This window comes from Pinus tabuliformis, chromosome Q (assembly GCF_031772625.1).
Source record: "Pinus tabuliformis cultivar Carrire ecotype Pingquan chromosome Q, CPIR1, whole genome shotgun sequence".
Taxonomy (NCBI): Eukaryota; Viridiplantae; Streptophyta; class Pinopsida; order Pinales; family Pinaceae; genus Pinus; species Pinus tabuliformis.
The window spans coordinates 609831061-609850642 of record NC_142296.1 but is presented as its reverse complement, the minus strand read 5'-3'; the positions used below and the strand labels follow the sequence as shown (position 1 = coordinate 609850642).

The following is a 19582-nucleotide window of genomic DNA, read 5'->3' as shown; positions in this document are numbered from 1 at the left end:
GTCGTTATCTGGGAGCGAAGAACGAAATTGTTTTTCCCTGGGTTTTTGAAAACCATTTCTTTGTTGGTGAGCAAAGAAAGTGTGTTGGTTGAGTCTTCTCATCAAGTGAGAATAAAAGAAGTAGTCTTGGCTCCAAGAAGACCCCACATGAGGTCAGACACTTCACAGCAAAAAACCCCAGCTTTATCTGACCCTAAAAAATTGGTTTCCCAAAGGGTTTGGAGAGAAAAAAAATCTCCAAGAACCCCAAGTCCTACTTTGTCTACTCCTGGTTCCAGTTGTTTATCTCAAGACACCATATTTTCTCACCTAGAAGGGGTCACAGGAGATTTTGATTTTTCCAAAGGAAGTTCCTTTTCTCCTTAGTCCTTGTTTCCTGGGTCTACTCTTGAAGAAACATCTTTTGAATTTGTTTCTTTCTCTTTTCTAGCAATTTCAAAGGTTGAAGAAATTAAAATTGTTGATTTTTCTTCCTCATACCAAGTTGTTCCTTCAGTTTCTCAGTGATTTCCCATATATGTGATTCCACCACCATATTTTTTGTTTCAAGGAAGAAACCCTCCTCCTCTTCAAAATCAAAATATTGTGATTCCAAGATTTCTTTTAAATCGATATGCGCCTCTAAATCTTCCCCAACACATGAATTCTATGCCTCGGGATTGCTGAAGTAGTTGCTAAGATTCACAGGAGAAGATGAGGTCACAACTGAAAAACATATAGCAATCTTTTTTGCTTTTGCAGAAAATCTCAATGTGGAGTATTTAGATGTAGTAATGAGGTTGTTTGTACAATCATTAGATGGAGAAGAAAGAAAACGGTTCAAGACCTTCCCATCTAATTCAATCAATACCTGGGAGGAATTGGAAAATACTTTTATACGGATATGGGGAGAGAAGAAAGATCATGGGTATTTCTTGACAGAATTTAATGCAATTAAAATGAAACCGAATGAAGAAGTGGTTGAATTCATTAAAATATTTAACAAAATTTATAACAATCTTCCATTAGAGATAAAACCACCTCCTGCTGGTGTAAAGGTAGTTTTTACAGGAGAATTTGAGTCAGATTTTGGCTTCACACTAAGGAAAAGACGATCTCCCAACTTAGACCAAATTCAGATTAATGCATTAGAAACTAAAGAAAAATATTCAGCAGCAGGGAAAATAAAACAGAAATCTGAACCAGCAGATAAAAAGAAGGGAAAGGAAGAAGCAGGATCCTCTAACTAGCAAAAATATTCACATTAACAGAAGTTGGATGATATGACAAAGGTTACTAGAAATTTGTCTAATAAATTAGTAAAGATGGAGCTTGACAATAAAAATCCTCCTAGGCAAATTCAACAGGGAGAGAATAGAAACTTCAATCCTCAATTTAGAAGACCATTGTTGCATATTATGCAAAGGGAAAGGAAAGACCAGGATCAGGTGCGGCTTCCTTTGAATATTGAAGATGAACTAGAAGAAGCAATGGAAGAGACTCTTACATTTCAGGAGAATCAATACTCTACTTTGTCAAAGGAATAGCGTGAGGAAGTATGTGATGAGGCTTTATGTCCTGAGTCACAAGTTACATTAGGTGAAGAAGAAATTGATGATAATTGTAGACAATTTATAGATTTGATGCAAGCAGAGTTGAATAAGAAATATGATCTCATATCCAAGAAGAGATCAAGGACTCAGGATCAAATGGAAGAACATTCAAAATATCCATCTCAGCAGTTTGTTCAAAAAGTTGATGAAAAGGGGAAAGAGACTCCTAGAACAATTCCAAACCAATAGGGAGAAACTTTGAAGAGTCAGTAGATTAAAGTGGGACATGAGAAACAGGTTTAGCAGCCTGTGATGAGTCAGTAAAACATTCAGAAGGAGACACCAGTAGAAGAGAAAATTAAAGTAGAAAAGGAAGTTCATTCTTTTAGTATTCAGAAGAAAAAAAAAAAAAAAAAAAATTGAAGAAGGTTAAAATACCCATCTCATTGACTGAGTTGGTGAATAAGTCTGCTTACAAAAAGCATATTTCAAACTTTATTAACTTGTCCCAAACAAATGATGTAGCAGACATGGTCAGTTTGCACGAGGAGAGGCCAGTGGTTATGTTTGGCCCCCACGTAGAGGAACAAGATTATTCTACTCCCCCATTTTATATTTCTCTACTAATGCGTACTTTCATTATTCATAATTGTATGTTGGACTTAGGGGCTTCTCACAATTTAATTCCCCTCTTAGTGATGAAGCAACTAAACCTTCAAATCAAAAAATCGTACTAGGAATTGTACTCCTTTGGCTCTAAGAGATTCAAGTGTGTTGGGATCATTAAAGACCTTGTGGTTTCTCTAGCTTAGATTTCAGCCAGAAGTATTTTAATGGATGTAGTAGTTGCAAAGATCCCACCTAGATTTGCAATGCTTCTTTCTAGATCTTGAGGAGCTAATCTGGGAGGAGCATTAAGGTTTTATTTCACTTATGCAATCATTTTTGTCTTCGGTGGAGAAGATTATACAGGGAGTCAAGATTTATCAAAACAATCATGAAGGAGGGTTCCAACAATTCTCCTATTTACAGTTAGGAAAGGGATGATTTTTCTTGTTTTATGTTGCAAGTACATGAGGAAATTGTTGAGGATAAACAGGTGCAAGTTCCTACAACATTTCATAACAAAGAAATAGTATAAAATGAAATTTGGAAGTTATATTTTGATGGAGCATACTCAAAGGAATGGAATGGTACAGGGGTTCTTCTACTTTCCCCAAAAGGTGAAATGAATCCCCTTTCTTACAAATTGGATTTTGATTCTACAAATAATATAACTGAGTATGAAGCTTGACTTTTCTTGGTCTACAAGTTGCCAAGAACATGAAGATCGAATGCATTTATGTTTTTAGAGATTCAGAATTAGTTGTAAAACAAATCAGAGGGCAATGTCAAACTAAGCACCCAAGGCTTAGAGCTCACCGAAATGAAGTTTGGGATCTGGTGGACAACTTCTTTTCAGCATTCAATATTCAGTTTCTACCATGAGAAAGAAACAAATTGGCTGACTCACTTGCAGTGGCAACCAACACCTTTAGACCTCAACATAATCCAAAATTGAGGTATGAAGTTTAAGTCTAAAATATACCTTCTACACCAGACAATGTCAAATATTATCAAGTATTTGAAGATGAGGAACACATTAAAATATTCTTGGAAGTGGTAGGAGAGTTTTCTAACTCAAATATTCATCAGGAAGAGGAAGTTGAAAACATTGAAGAGGAGGAAATTGAAGATGAGTTACCTTGGAAAGATTCCATGGTTGGACAACAGATTGTTCAATTGAAAGGTAATGTGATTCCTAAAGGTTTGGTACCTTTGGAGAAATTGTTTGATGCAAATGATGTTCCAGTGAATGTCAGCAAGCAGAGTTGGGAGGATGATGTTGAAGACTGTAATCTTGGAACTGAACAACAACCCAAACTTGTGAAGCTGGCAAAGGGTATTTCCAAATACTATAAGCACAGGTATGTAGATTTGTTTAAAAAGTATTATGATGTTTTTGCATGGTCTTATGAAGACCTTAAAAGTTATAATAAGGATATTATTCTGCATAATATCCCTCTTAAACCAGGGGGTAAACCATACAAACAGGAGTTGAGATAGATCAATCCTTTGTTGTTTCCTTTAATAGAAAAGGAAGTGAAAAATTTATTGCAAGCAAAGATAATTCTGCCTTTGATATATTCAGACTGGGTGGCTAATTTAGTGCTTGCAAGAAAAAATAATGGAGAGATCAGATTATGTATTGACCTCTGAAATATGAACATAGCATCACTAAAGGATATTTACCCCCTTCCAAAAATGGATCATATCTTACATAAAGTGACAAGATCTTCAAGTTTGTCTATGATTGATGGATTCTCAGGTTACAATCAAATAGAAATGCATCCAGATGATCAACAGAAAAAAAACTTTCGCAACTCCATGGGGGACTCTTATGTATGAAAAAATTCCATTCGGGTTGATGAATGATGGTGCTACCTTTCAGAGGGATATGGATATAGCCTTTGTGGGAGAGAAAGATAAATTCGTGGCCATATACTTAGATGATATCACAGTGTTTTCTAAATTTGATAATGAACATTTGAAACACCTTTAGCAGACTTTTGGTAAGTGTAGGAAATATGGACTATCACTAAATCCAAAGAAGTCTCATTTTTCTCTAAGAGAAGGAAAATTGTTGGGACATATTGTGTCAAAAGAAGGAGTCAGGATTGACCCAAAATGAGTGGAAGCAATCAATAATATACCTCTACCTAGAAATAAAAAGGAGATTCAAATTTTCTTGGGAAGAATAAATTTTCTCAGGAGATTCATTCCCAATTATGCAGAAATTGTTAAAGAGATCATTGATATGCTAAAGAAGGATGCGAAGGTTAAATGGACTCCAACACCCAGGGAGTCTTTCACAAGAATCAAAAAGGCTTTTGGAGAAGTTCCAGCTTTTGTAAGTTCTAATTACCAGAAACCCTTCCAATCTTTTTATTTTTCATCGCCTTAAACTATTGTAGTTGTTCTTTTCCAAAAGAATCAACACAGTAAGGAGAAACCAGTAGCATTTTTCAGACGAGTGTTGAGGGATGTTGAATTAAAATATAATATTTTGGAGAAAAAATCTTATGCTCTAGTCAAAGCCTTGAAATCTTTCAGAACGTACATTTTGCAGTCCCAAATTACTACATATGTACCAAATTCAGTTGTTAAGGACGTGTTAACATAGGGTGATAGTGAAGGAAGAAGGGGAAAATGGATAGCTAAAATTAAAGAGTATGACATGGACATTAATCCAACAAAACTAGTAAAGGGGCAAGGATTGGCAAAGATTTTAACAAAGGAAAATTACCATGAAATGGGGAATAATTTTCTAGCATCAATTCCTTAATTGAAATCAATTGGTCAAGGAGGTATGAAAATTGAACAAGATAATAGAATTTCATACAAATATGTTTTCTTTGATTGGTATAATAATATTGTTCATTATTAATTGTTTCTTAGTTGTCCAACTAGCTTAGATAGAGCAAAGTATAAAGCTTTGAGGCTAAAGACACAAAAGTATGTGATAGTAAATGGTCAGTTATATTGGAAAGATCATGTTGGTGTTTTGTTGCTTTGTCTGACAGAGGGGGAAACAATTGAAATTTTCAATGAATATCATGGATGTGCTTGTGGAGGCCATTACAGTTGGAAGGTGACAGCACACAAAATCTTGAAAGCTGGTTTTTATTGGCCAACTTTATTTTATGATGTTTACAGGTTGGTTAGATGTTGTGAAAAGTGTCAAAGTTTTGTTGAAAATAAAAAGTTGGCACCACTACCATTAATTGTTGTATTTGTAAAAGAACCATTTAGGCTGTGGGGGTTGGATTTCATAGGGAATATTTATCCACCTTCCAGTGGACAACATAAGTGAATTTTAACATCCATTGATTATTTTACCAAATGGGTGGAAGTTATTCCAACCATAAATCCAACTGACTTGGTGGCAATCAAGTTCTTAGAAGAGAATATCTTTACAAGATTTGGTTACCCCAAGAAATTGGTCATGGACAATGCTCAGGTATTTAAATCTACAAAATTAATTAATTTTTTCAAGAAATAATTATTATCTTTCTCATTCTACCACCTATTATCCTCAAGGAAATGGTTTGGAAGAATCTTAAAACAAAACTTTGGTAAGAATCCTGAAGAAAACAATTGTAGAAAATAAAAGGAAATGGGACTCTCGGCTAATTTTTTCCTTATGGGCAAATAGAGTGAATACCAAAAGGCCTACTGGTAAGTCACCTTTCGAATTGGCATATGGAGTAGTAGCTTGGTTTCCTAGTCAGGTAGCCAAACAAGTAGCTTCTTTCATTCAAGATGATGAGGAGGAACCAAATGCATTGACCCGAAGGATTAACTAGATAGTAGAATTGAATGAAAGCAAAGAACAAATGACTGAAAACTAATCAGTTATCAAGAGAAGTTGAAATTTATTTTTTATAGAAAGGCCAAGGAAATGCTTTTTCAAACTCGAGACCTTGCCTTAAGGCGGGATGTCAAAAGGGAGGAAAAGGATAAACATGGTAAGTTTGATCCTCTATGGTTTGGTCCTTTCAAGGTAGCAGAAGCCAAAGAAAACAATACTTTCATTCTGGAAAATCTAGATGGAGAACTATTGTAACTTCCTGTAAATGGGTAGTTTTTGAAACATTACTTCTAGCATTAAGCAGTTTTTAATTCTTCCATTGTAAATATTGTTATGATCGTTATAAGTACCTGATGAGCTTCTCATTGTAATGTTTTAAGCTATGATATGACTCCATGCCTGAGTTGAAGGCACTAATATTCTATTCTTAGTGTTTTGTTCCAAAACACTTTCCCCAGGTGGATCCAGATGTTGTAGCTCGTTTTCACTCTGTTCAAATATATATATATATATATGCCGAAACTAAAAAAAAATATTATAAACTAAAGTCAAAAAAGGTAAAAGCATTAAAATTATGTTTGTTGTGATTTGTTTTGAGAAAATAATGTGGGACCAAGAATGGTGCAGGATCAAAATTTAGATTTATAATGATTGGCGGGCCTCGGCAAAGAAAAAAGATTAGAAGTCATATAGTTTTGGAGTGCGATGTCATTCACGGAATTGGGACTCCTCCACGGGAGAAACCCGACACTGCAAAGAGAAATATACTTATGGGAAGGGTGCTCCCATAAGAGGTGTGGAAGATAAACTTCCATCGACCAATCAACGGTCTAGATCACACCTAACATCACTCGGTGATGGAACCGCTTACCACCACAAGTGCCCCCGTGAGCGGTAAGCGGTATTCATCACAACTATGGCAAGAGAGCGGGATACTACAGCAAGCAAGCGAGATTATAAACAAGATATCATTTTTAATGTCACTCCTCCACCTCATTTGACAACTCGCCCCACACCTCAACGTTATCACTCCACGTCATTATTACATCATAATATCGAACATTTGTTAGCTCTCATTAAATTCTGTTTTTCCCTTGTTAATTTATAAAACCCCATTTTTTGCCCAAAATCATTTTATCATTTGATTATTTTGGAGCGTACATGTATATTTTTACTTGTAGATTCAATAACTTATGTGATATTCTAAAACGCGAGACAAGAATCTACTCTACTCTTCAGCGTAAACCAAAATTTATCAATGAAAACAATAAGCAAAAAAGGAAGAATTTCAATTGCACATAACACAATATTTTTCTAGGGAAAGCAACTGCTCAAAACCCTGATTGTCTATATTGCATTAACCAGAAGATCTGAGAAGAAAATACAATGCCTTTTCAACCTGAACAATTCATGCACTGGTACATTCTATCTCTCTACTTCACAAACCAAATCAAGCCAACACTTAGCCAATTTTTTTGTCTACCAATCCTCTACTTCCTTGCGCAATTCGTGAGAGAATTAGCCCATATTTAATTGGGAAATTCCTCACTCATAACTGCATAATCCACGAGAATCCTTCTACTGATTACATGCACCATCTATACAACTCAGAAAATTATACAACTTGTAGTACATTGTCCCTGAAATCTAATCGCAACTAGATCTTCCTCAGAACTGACATGCATGAGTTATTTATGAGTGAATCTTTAGTTGACTGGTGGAGCAGTGAAGTTGCACTCGTGCTTGTCCCCACTACTAGACCTCCTACTAGTTCCTCCAACAGTTGGAACTAGTTTAACTGACTTTAACTCAGTTAGACTGAGTTAATTAATTACAACTCAAAAGAACTCAACCTAGGCCCCTAAAATTTAGGGATCGTTGTACATGACTCTAGATAGACGTCCAACTCGAATTTCCTAAGCCAACTAAGTCAAATTAACTTAGTTAACTATTACAAGTTGATATGAGAATAGAATTTCGATTTAATTCCTAATTTAATTCAAGGACGAATTAAATTAGGATTTCATGTTGCTATTTTTAACAATAGAAACGTCCACTTGCACCCACCAACTCACCAATTCAAAATCCAACATCATCTAAAGTCCTCAGATATTTTTCCATCTCGTAGTCTTGTTCAATTAGTTAAAAATGTCAAAGAAAGCCTCTATGGTGGGTTTTGCAACCCACATTCCACTCATCGACGTCGAGAGAGATATTTCTGAACCTATGTGCGCATTGAACCTTATGGAATTGTGACAAAGTGTCCTAACTGGTCAATTAGAATCATCAATGCATTCTAGAGTCGTGAAATCTGGGTTATTGTCTGCAATTGTTCCCCAAACGTACTCTTTCCCTGAATTCATTACCTGGTTAACCTCTTCGCTCTATCCTCAAAAATTATTTGAAACGAATTCACAGGGAGAAAACATCTTTCAGGTTTTTGCATTGTTAATTCAGAAAGCTTTATATTTCCCACAATCTAAATATTATACCTCATTTTCTGAAAAAACCCTTGTGGCCATTTTCCAAACTCTATCTATAGGGGATTATGCCAAGTTGTCTTTACATATTATACCATATGGACATACTTTGTCTCTAGAGCCAACTTTGTGCCCTCTAGATAATTTTTCTGAAGAGGTCAAACGAATTTTACAAGTAATTAACAGGGCTTTATGAAAATATAACACTTACGTTGTTGATCGTGTAGTCATAGGAATGTTTCATTTGGTCATGCAACCTAATGTGATTCATAATATACCATCTTTTTGGTAAGGCTTGATCAATTCTCAAGTTTTGAATTTCCATCTTACAGGTTGTTTTAGATTCCCTTCTCTGTTGGTTTATTTTTTCATGTATGTCCATGTAGAAAAATTCATGCATTTAGGTTTAAACATAATGGACCCTTATAAGAGAAAGAAGTCAGTGATAAATTGGACTGGAACTATAAGAAGTCATCTTAATTATGAAGGTTTTCCATACTTTATTGCTTCTTTTATATCAGTGGTCTACTCTATTATAAACAACTTTGTTCTACCTTGCATCTATCCAAAATCCCAGTCATTCTTACAGTTGAGTAGAGATGTCAAAGTGGGGGATTGGTCTGCATTTCAATATTATACAGAAATTAGGTTGTATGGAGCAAAATTTGCCCCTTATAGGCTCCCATCTTTTGTACCTATGAGGTTGTTTACACTGGATTTTGTTAGAAAAAAGTTTAAATGTAGACCAAATCCATTTTTTGCTAGCTAAGAAGGGATACTTGTTCAAGTTTCCCAATATTGTTGGGCCTTTCATTTTTAATAACAGACAAGTTGCGGAGGAGATAGAGAAAATGTTTCAAGAGATGCAGTTTCAGCAAGGGGATAAATGGTCCTAAGACCCTCATCAAATTATTTCAAAGAGAAGGGTGGAGAATTCTTATGCACCATATGTACATGAGTCTAGACTTGAAAATGAAAATCTTGCTAATGGTGGTCAATCTCAATCATAGAAAGGGATGGAGGTTGAAACTCCTCACCCTATAGAGAAAGGATTAAAAAGAGGAATTGAAGATGTCATTGATATGGATGCTGAAACTACCCAGAGTTATAAAAAATTAAAAGTGCATAAAGAGGAAAAATAACTTGAGCCTTCAGTGGAAGGGCCTTCTTCTGGAGTTGGTTTCCAATTACAGTTGGGAGAAGTAAGATGCACACCTTCCTCTCCTATTCCTGAAGAAACTAGACAAACTTCCATTGTTATCTTGAAGGAGTCCTTTGAACAAATTGAAAAAAAGAATAAAAAGATCTAAGAAAATGTTGCTTCTCAGTTGGAATCTCAATTAGTGTCAGAATGTCAAACCATATTATTGCCAGCCATGGATTTATAGAGAAATCAGCTGAAACTTTCTTTTTCCCATCCTTCTGCTTTAACAGTTTCTTCTACAGTTGTATTTAAGAGCGTGAATTTGATTGTAGATTTAAAGGATATTTCATTGCCTGATAAAATTAATCTACATGGGAAAACGGGAGAGCTCATTTACATTAAGTAAAACTACTCTAGTAGTGAAAAAAGCATAGACCTTATTGGGGAAAGTAATAAATCAGTTGAAGTTAGAAAATGCCAATTCCCAAGAAATACACACTTAGAATGAGGAGATGAAGAAATTGATCATCAAGCTCAGATTAAATCCTGAAGACAAGTCAGTTGTTTAGAATCTTTTACAGGGAGTGGAGTCATAAATTAAAATATTAAGGAAAAAGATAAAGTTTCCTACAACTGAACATGTCATGGCCCCAGAGTTAGCTTAAGTTGAGAAATAAAAGGAGCATATAACCCACGAGTTGTTGGAAAGAATAATGAGGTGCACACTTTGAAAGAGTTCAATGCAGGCCTTCAGTAAAAGATAGAAACATGTGTGCACAATTGTGGTGCAACCAGACTCTAAAGAACCTCCTAATAAGCTTACCAGATTCATGACTAAACTGAAGATTTCAGAAGATGAAATGAGGAAGATACAAAAGAATTTGGATGATACAAAAGAGAATTTAAAGATCAATGAGAGACAACTGAATATGGCAAAGGAAAGTGCATCACAGCATCTGAAAAACTATCAAACAACCTGTGATGAAATTAAAGAGTTAAAGGAGAAATTAAAGGCAATATGTATCTCATATAGGCAAGAGAAATTATTTGGAATGAGATTATCCAACAGGTGAAGACAATTTGGGATTACATGTTGATCATGGTAGAGGATAAAACAATTGTAAGAGACTTAGAAGTGATTATTGCCTCTAATAAAGATAAATCCCAACGAAGTGCCCAGCTAGCTAAAAGAATGATTGATTTCCTTAATTCTAAGTCTACTCAGGAGTTGAGAACCATGGAGATTGAAGACAGAACAACCCTTATTTTGGAAATAAACAAAATGGTACAGAAGAACATCTACAGGAAAAATACAGAGATAAAAGTGGGGGAAATCAAGGAATCTATTTTGTCATTTAATTCAAATTTTGATAAAAGAATCAGAGTAGGATTTCCCTCGTGTTGGGATTAGCAAGGTAATCTTCTCCCATGGGAGACATATGAGACCTTGTTAGTTGAGGCAAAGAGAAAGATCAATTCCTCTCATGAAAAAATAGCAATTCTAGAAGGCTCAACCATTTTTAATTATTTATAAAGAGAATTTCAGTTATTATGGTTGGTCAAAACCCTCTTCACAGAGAATCCAACCTACAGCCAAATAACAAACTTCATAATGGGTTAAGTCAGGTTTATCAAATTCCCAAGATCTATTTTTTCATTATGGAAAAAATGTTGAGCATTGATGTCACCAACGGAAGCAGTTGAACCTAGAGCTTCTATAAGCGAGTCTGCATAGGGATCCCAAGTGATCGAGTGAATATCAGCCACATGTTCTACTTTAAAAGAGACATTTTAAACTAGCATTTGCACCAGATGTTGCAAAGGAAACGCCGTAAGGCATAAATTGAAGAACACAAATACAACAAAAAAATACTTTGATAAAGAATAAAAATATATTGAACGCTCAAATCAATGCCCCATTAACTGGAACCACTTAGTAGACATATCTATCAACATTAGGATTATACACAATGATCAAGAAATTTCCCATATACAAACAGCGCCTTCCACAACAACCTTTTGTCACATCCACATTTTAAAAAATGCCTTGGAACGTGATTGGAATCTCCCATATTGCCTTTTTCATTATGCAAATAAATCTTCCATGGACAAAAATTTACAGCTAATTTGTTATAATCGGGATTATGTTTTATTTATTTCCTTTACAATCTATCACTTTTAAATTTTAAACATGGTTCTCTGGTTTTAGGTCGCAAATTATGTGATAAAAATGTGCTCATCATTTTCATTATACCTATATTTTTTTCCATTTTGTAAGTATTTAACACTGGCAAGCAATTGAATTTGCAACAAAAACGATCAAGAATAGCGGTTTTGTGAAAATTATTTATTATTTTTATTAGATTATTTTACAGAAAGTATGGCCAACAATTAGGTTACAGAAAGTATTCCCAACAATTATCTTCTCTCTCATAAAGTGAAATTTAATGCAATCATCATCTCCATCAAATGAATTGTCCGAAGGTGGAATTTGGCCCTAGTTGCCAATTTTAACACTTTTGATCTTTCAATGGTCTTAAGTTCCAAATTTCACTCCACTAAAACCTGAACCCTTAGTAATGATGAGAAAGTTTTAAATGGGGGAGAAAGCATAGTATGAATTCTATAGAAAGTTTGGAATGATCCCTCATTACATTTTAATTGGCATGGAAAGAACATTAAACTAAGGAGATAACTCCCTATACTTTCATACAAAGGAGATAACTCCCTGTACTTTCATGGAATTGTTTTCAAAGTTTCAATTTTAATTTGAGAGCCACTCTTATAATCAATCACGTGCATTCTAAACTTTTCATTTAAACAAGACACAACTTTTCATTTAAACAAGACAATTTATACTTTTCATTTAAAGAAGACACTTTATTGTTTTCAAAGTTTCAATTTTAATTTGAGAGCCACTCTTATAATCAATCACGTGCATTCTAAACTTTTCATTTAAACAAGACACAACTTTTCATTTAAACAAGACAATTTATACTTTTCATTTAAAAAAGACACTTTATACTTTTGTCAGTGAGTGTTGAACTTTTATCATAGTGAATGTGTTGAACTTTTATCATAGTGAATTTAAAACATTTAATGGAGTATGAAACTTTTTAAAAGAACATATTTAATTTTTGTGCCAAAAAAATGTGTGCAAGTTCCTCCCATAGCTAAAGTGAAGTTTTAACTCTGATAAAAATGAAAATTTACCTCAACTAGGTGAATTAGAATATTTTTTGAAGTTGATGTCGAATATATTTTTTTATATTGAAAATTTTAATTAGAAAAAGAAAAAAAGAAAAACAAAACAAAACAAAACTTGTTAAACTGAATATTAGTTAAAACAACCACTCAAACCAATATTTTCATCATTATTCAAAAGAAAAGATTACACACAAAAAAAATATTGAAAAAAATAATTAAATAAAAAATAAATTGCTTTTAAAGAACAAAAAGCCTATGTCTATTTTGTACATCTCTCATTTTTTCTTATATTTTTTTCCCTCTTTTGGGCATATTTGATGGTTAGATAGTAGAATTCTCAAATTCTTACTCATTGAAATATTAGGTAACTTTAAAAGTTTATAACTGCAAAATATTATGAATAAAATTGAGTTGGTTCATTGCATGAAGGAAAAAAACACATTAACAATTAGCCATCACTTATTATTAAGACCTATAAATAACAAGACCTATGAACCTTGACAAGTATAACATAGCTTGTTTGGTAGAAATGAGAATAAAATGTTGATGTGAATTGGCATAGTATTACTACATATAGAGGTCAGAACTAAAATAGAAACAAAAAAATGCAGATGTGAAACTCAAAATAATAGAATCAAAGCAAAAAAAAAAAAAAAGACAAATTAGTTAGAGGCACCTTACATCCAACTGCACTACCTGTACAAATCCAAGTTGTCTGGAGTTCTCCAATATTACCTTGATTACCTTGTTGAAGTGATAAAAGTTACACAGGAAAAAGGGTAAACTCCATTTGTATATAACAAGTGAAAAATCATAACTGTCAAAGTCAGTCAAAGTCACTGATAAGAGTTATTGAACTCTTCTTAAGGACCTAAATATAGAATATTATCAGAAAATAATGAGCTTACATGGTAGCTCATAGTCTACTATATTGTATCTCTATATTGTACATTTATCCAGCTTGAGTTTTAGGGAAATGAAGATTTTTCTCCATTCCATTGTAAACCCAATATGAACAATGTCCAAAGCTCTAGTTAAGATATCTATTGGATGGAGTACTCTAAAACAAGTTTTGCAAATGCAGAAAATTTGTTGCTGAGTAGTTTGGATGGAGTGTCATACTCAGCCATTTGTCCTGATTCAAAACAAATACAAAGTAAGTAAAAAATTAAATGTGTCCAAAAAAATTGTAACTGTAACAAAACACTAGAAAATAAACAACTTATAAATGTTATACCATCCTTTAATAGGAGAACCATATCACTCTCAATAACAGATGGAATCCGATGTGCTATAGTAATGACTGTGCAGGTAGAAAATTGGTGGCGAATTATTTGCTGAATAAACCCATCAGTTGCAGTGTCAACTGAGGCAGTTGCCTCATCAAGGACCAGTATCCGACTTTGTTTTAGTAGTGCCCGTCCCAAACAGACAAGCTGGCATTGACCCACACTCCAGTTTCCTCCATTCTCAGACACTGTACAAGAGATCATTCCATTAAATTCGATTCTCAATTTTCATTCTAAAAAAAAGGGGTCCTAGAGACCAGGTAGGTCTCAAGGACACCAAAAAATAAACAAAACATGAGCACTAAGATGGAAAGAAAATAGCAGAAATAGCTACTGTAAAAGGTTTTATTTTTCTCCTTCAGGACTTCCATTGAATGTGATAAAGACACACAAACCTGAGGAATCAAGTTTCTTTTCTTTTGCTCGTACAATCTCACCAAGTTGGCACTTGTCCAAAGCCTGAAAGCACAAGCAAAATCGAAGTAGATTCATAAACAATAAACTTACAGCAAGATCCTCAGGGAAATATCTATATTCTTCAAGGCAAGAATAATTGGCGCTAAAATTGATACTAATGCTTATAGAATATGAAGCAGAACTAACCTCCCAAATCTCATCATCCAAGCAATCTTCGAGAGGATCCAAATTATTTCTTATAGTGCCTTCAAACATTGTTGGTTCTTGGGGAATAATGCTTAATTTGGATCTTAGGTCATGGAGGCCTATGGTTGAGATGTCGACTCCATCAATGACAATTCTGCCCGTTGTTGGTTCCACAATGCGAAAAATGGATTGAATAAGAGTAGATTTGCCACTTCCTGTCTGCCCCACAACTCCCACCTTCGTGCCTCCAGGGAAAGTGCATGTAAGGCCTTTCAAGACAAGCGAAAGATGTGGTCCATAACGCACCTGATTGTATGGATCAAATTTATAGATGAACTGACATGCAAATTACTAGCATTGAATGCGTGAAAAAGAGTCTATTTGTATTGAGTTCTGACCTGCAAATCAGTTAGATCTATCGTTCCTCTAGATGGCCAGTTGGAGTTTGGTTTACAATTCTCTATAATCACTGGTGACGCACTGGGAATTCGTGAATACTGCATTATTCTCTCTGCTGAGATCATGTTGGTCTCCACATAACAAAGGCACCATATTACCCAGGCTTGTACCATGTTCAGACTTAGACTATATGTTACTGCCAACCCTGCAGTGCCCGTTAAGGTGCCATTTCATTACTTTCATATTTCATTATAAAGAATATGTCTAGTCTGCTGAGATCAGTTTAGGAAAAATAATTGTAAGCCAAGATAGTGCTTCTGTACCTACTTGGGCTAATTACATCTTAAGGCAAGCGGATGAGGAACACCAAAAAGAATGCAAACACAAGATTTGACAGAAAATCCATCCGAATGCCAAGCCACTCATTAGCTCCAACATTGTGGAGACTAGGTCTCATATATATATATCAATCAACTCGAGATTTCTTTCCATGAATCGAAATTCCTGGTCAAAACTTCTAATGGTGGCTGCTCCAGAGATTGATTCTCCAAAATGTTGTATGGTTGGAGCTCTACAAACTGATGCCAGCCGAGCCAGTTCCCTAGCTGATGTTATGTAGTATTGTTGCATGCAAGGAAGGTCTGAGGAGTTACAAGAATTCTCTTATTACTATAAAAACCCAAAAGCATGGAAACAAAGAAATACAGATAAATTGTTGTCATGATAGAATCTTGATGCAACTTAATCTATTTGATAACATCCTTTTCAATTAGATTATGGGATCTACCTACAGCAAACCTTGAAGTAGAAATCAAACTCTCTTATCGCCAATTTATGTTCCTCTGAGAAAATTAAAATTTGCAAGTTCGTATTTATTATTATTGAGAAATACAGAGAATACCTGATACCATATACAACTTGCACCCACTGGTATAAACACAATGAAGACCTGCCAAGCAATATGAGACATGATTGCAATGATCCCCAAAAGTTGTATAAATGCAAAAGCTAATTCTCGTAGTTGAGAAGGAATCAATGTGTCCACTGCACTCTGATCAGTTGATGCCTGCCAAGAAACAGAGAGCTTGTTACTAACCCACTAGAATCAAATGATTTCCTTCTCTCTCAGGAAAGGTATTAGCCTATTAAAACAATAAATGTCAACTGACCCGATTCAGTATTCGCCCAGATGGAGTTGCATCAAAGGAGCACATTGGTGCACGAAATATACACCTGTGCAGAGTGCTGAAAAGCTGATTAGCAGTTTTAAGTCCAACCAATGAAAGAAGCATAGACCTCACAAGAACGCACAGGGAGCTGCTTAATGTCAAAGCAACATAAACCAGAATGAAAAGGGACTTTCTCATAGGGGAACTCTCATTTTCTTTTGTAGAGGCTTCCGATGTCATCCAGAGGTTACTACATATTTGAAGTAGCTGACTTATTATTTGGGCCAGTAGTATTATAGGTATCAAAGTACCATTGTATGCAGCAGTAATGTAAGACCAGTATACCGACATGCTTACCCTGCCCCTCTCTCTTTCTTCTTCTTGTACAAGCTGTGAATTTTTATTCTCTTTATCCAATTTTTCTTTGTGGTTTTCTGGTTCAACCTCTTCCTCTACATCTATTGAGTTCTGAACACCGCACTGCTCCAGTGTGTCACTGGCAGTAACATTTTTCACTGCAGCTGTATTTCCAGGACATGAGCTTTCAACAAATCTCTCTGATGTGTACACTTCAGATTTCTCCATAGCAGAAATAGTTTTCAAAGCTTTCTGATGTGCACCAACTAATTCCACAAAATCTGTGCCTGATTGTAAGATGTCATCATATCTGCCAACCTGAGTAATTTCACCATCTCGCATTACCTGTGAAGAATATCATTTACATCAACAAAATATGGATCACTTATCTCCTCCTCTCAATAAATGATCAATAAACCCACTGTCCCTTTACCAATTACATTGAAAATTTTAATATCACTAGAGCAGGATGAAAGAAATTCAAACCTACCAGAATGATGTCAGCAGAGGGTAAAAACTCCACTTGATGAGTTACATAGACTACAGTCTTTGAACCCAGAATACCAAGTATGCATTCCTATAACAAGCAAGTCCAATTTCTTAGATGTTTATGGACATGAATTTGCAGCGGCACAACCAGCAATGTATATTATCCAGACTGAACAATGAATTGCAGAGTGCTACTGTAGAGCTTCATCATTCCATCAAAACATTAAAACTAATTAATTCAGCAAACCTACAGTATGTAAAGGATAAGAGAAACATACTTGGAAAATATGTTTTCCGGTATGTGCATCCACAGCACTAAAAGGGTCATCAAAAATATAAATGTCTACATCTTGATATAAAGCACGGGCAATCTGTATTCTCTGTTTTTGTCCACCACTCAAATTTAACCCTCTTTCTCCAATGTCTGTCTCGTCCCCATAAGGAAAAAGTTCAAGATCTTTCTTCAATGCTCAAGCATCAAGTACACTATTTTATCTAATAGTATCCATCTGCTTTCCAAAGAGAATAGTGTCTTTAATTTTCCCACTTTGTATCCAAGGAGAATGAGGGACATATGCTTTGGTACCACTTAAGCTAACAGAGCCTGATATTTTTGGTATTTCACCAAATATGCAGGATAAAAGGCTTGATTTCCCTGAACCAACAGTTCCACATACTGCAACCCTCATGCCTCTCTCTAGTTGGACATCTAAACCTCTTATAGTTGGACTAGAGGAATCAGGATTCCAAGAAAATATCCCTCCTTGGATTTGAATCGCGAAGTCTGTTGACTCCTTTGATACCTTTTCTACCCCATCGCGTTGCAGCTCTACCTCTTGTAGAAAGGCCACAATGTGATCTATTGACACTTTAGTTTGATCAATCTGAGGGATTAAGCCAGGAAGCATGCCCATAGCTCCCTGAAGTGTCCCATAGGTTGCGAGTGCAGAAAGAATTCTCCCTGCTGTCAAAGGCACTCCTATAAGCATACACGTACCAAAAGTTGCAACAATGATAAATATTGGTCCAACAGAGGAAACAGATGTTGTGATAGCTGATGTGTAAACATATTTTTGTAGCCAACTATATTCTGCCTGCCTCAAAATTTCTAGTTTCCGAAGAAATCTTGTCTCCCAAGCCTGCAATTTTAAGATCCTCATAATTTTTAATGTCTCCGATGTGGCCTTCATCCTTTTGTCTTTTTCTTCCATTATTCTCTCCTGAAATTTTTCTTGCAATTTTGCAAGTGGGAAATTTGGCAACATAACTGCAAATGAGGCTGCTTACCCTGAAATGCTGCCAAGCCCAACGTCTGATATAGAATAATGAAGGCCAGAACAAATTGAAGAGGGAAAATCCAAATACTATGCATATAGTAACAGAAACATGAAACATTCTGAACATCTACACTCATGTAGTTGATAATCTCTCCGCTTGTATGCTTCTGTCTTGACTGACTAGAAAGCAACAAGCCCTTCCTGTATATAATAGCTGTCAATGTTGCTCTAACCCATAAAGTTAACTGATGTTGTTTGAAAAACCCTTGTCGCTGTGACAAAGACTCTAATACCTTTGCCACAAAAAAAGCACAAACTAGCACATAGCCTTGACTTTCAAACTATTTCTTTCCACCTAGAAACTGAACAAAGGCATTTATAAAACATGTACCTACATATGATGCACAAGTCTCCAGTGCTGCTAAGAATGCAGTCAAAAGTACTTACTTCCGAAAAGATAGGAGTAAGGCTTTTGCTAATAAGCCTGTATCACCTTTGGCCTCTAGCTGAGCTCTGAATTTAGGGTATAATTGGCCTGTCCTGTCTGCCTCTGCAACTTGGGGTACATCATCAATATGCAAAGGGCTCTTATAACCAACAGCAAGCAAAGGACTCATCCAAGAAAATGACAGCCGACTGAGAAGGTTGGTTGTTGCATAAGTAGAGACTGCCTTAATGTTTCCACATTTTTGGGGATTGTCTTTCAAGAGAGGTTCTAGAATGGTCTGTGAGGAGGACTCTACACCACTTCTGGCACATTCGCAGGCGTCTTCAACAACACCCAACACGAATCTGAAGAAAAATTTCGAAAACGGCAATGGATTTCTCAACGGCTTTTCTTCCTCTGGGGCAGATTCGCCCTCGACTCCTGCAGATTCAATCACGAAAACCATTTGGACGCAGCAGTCATCATCAAACGATTCATCTCTGACCTTATTTGATCCGAATCTCATTTCTACATTCAGGAAAGCCATTTGATCCGAATCTCATTTCTACATTCAGGAAAGCCATGGATGAAATTTCCCCAGAGGTTCGATGGAGCCCGTTTCAGAGGTCTGTCACGGCAGCACGGGAAGCAAGAGCGGAGAAGACGAAAAGGGTATCAGGCAAATCAAATCGTGAACAGTTGCAACCACTCAACTACCTTCCCTGGATCGAACGATTAACAATCATCTAATCGTCTAACACATAATCTAACGGCACACAGGGATGACAAGTAGATTTT

General features: G+C 35.5%; 1 pseudogene across 1 annotated transcript; it reads right to left on the bottom strand.

Annotated features, from left to right (window-relative positions):
• Nucleotides 1–13808: 13808 nt before the first annotated feature.
• On the bottom strand, nucleotides 13809–19300 carry LOC149220916 (ABC transporter C family member 3-like; annotated as a pseudogene). The gene is made up of 10 exons (XR_016248797.1): nucleotides 17359–19300; nucleotides 17082–17168; nucleotides 16235–16936; nucleotides 15970–16131; nucleotides 15393–15692; nucleotides 15065–15279; nucleotides 14667–14972; nucleotides 14459–14522; nucleotides 14012–14251; nucleotides 13809–13909 (listed from the first exon to the last, which is right to left on the bottom strand). The product of XR_016248797.1 is annotated as an ABC transporter C family member 3-like (transcript).
• Between the last annotated feature and the right edge of the window lie 282 nt (nucleotides 19301–19582).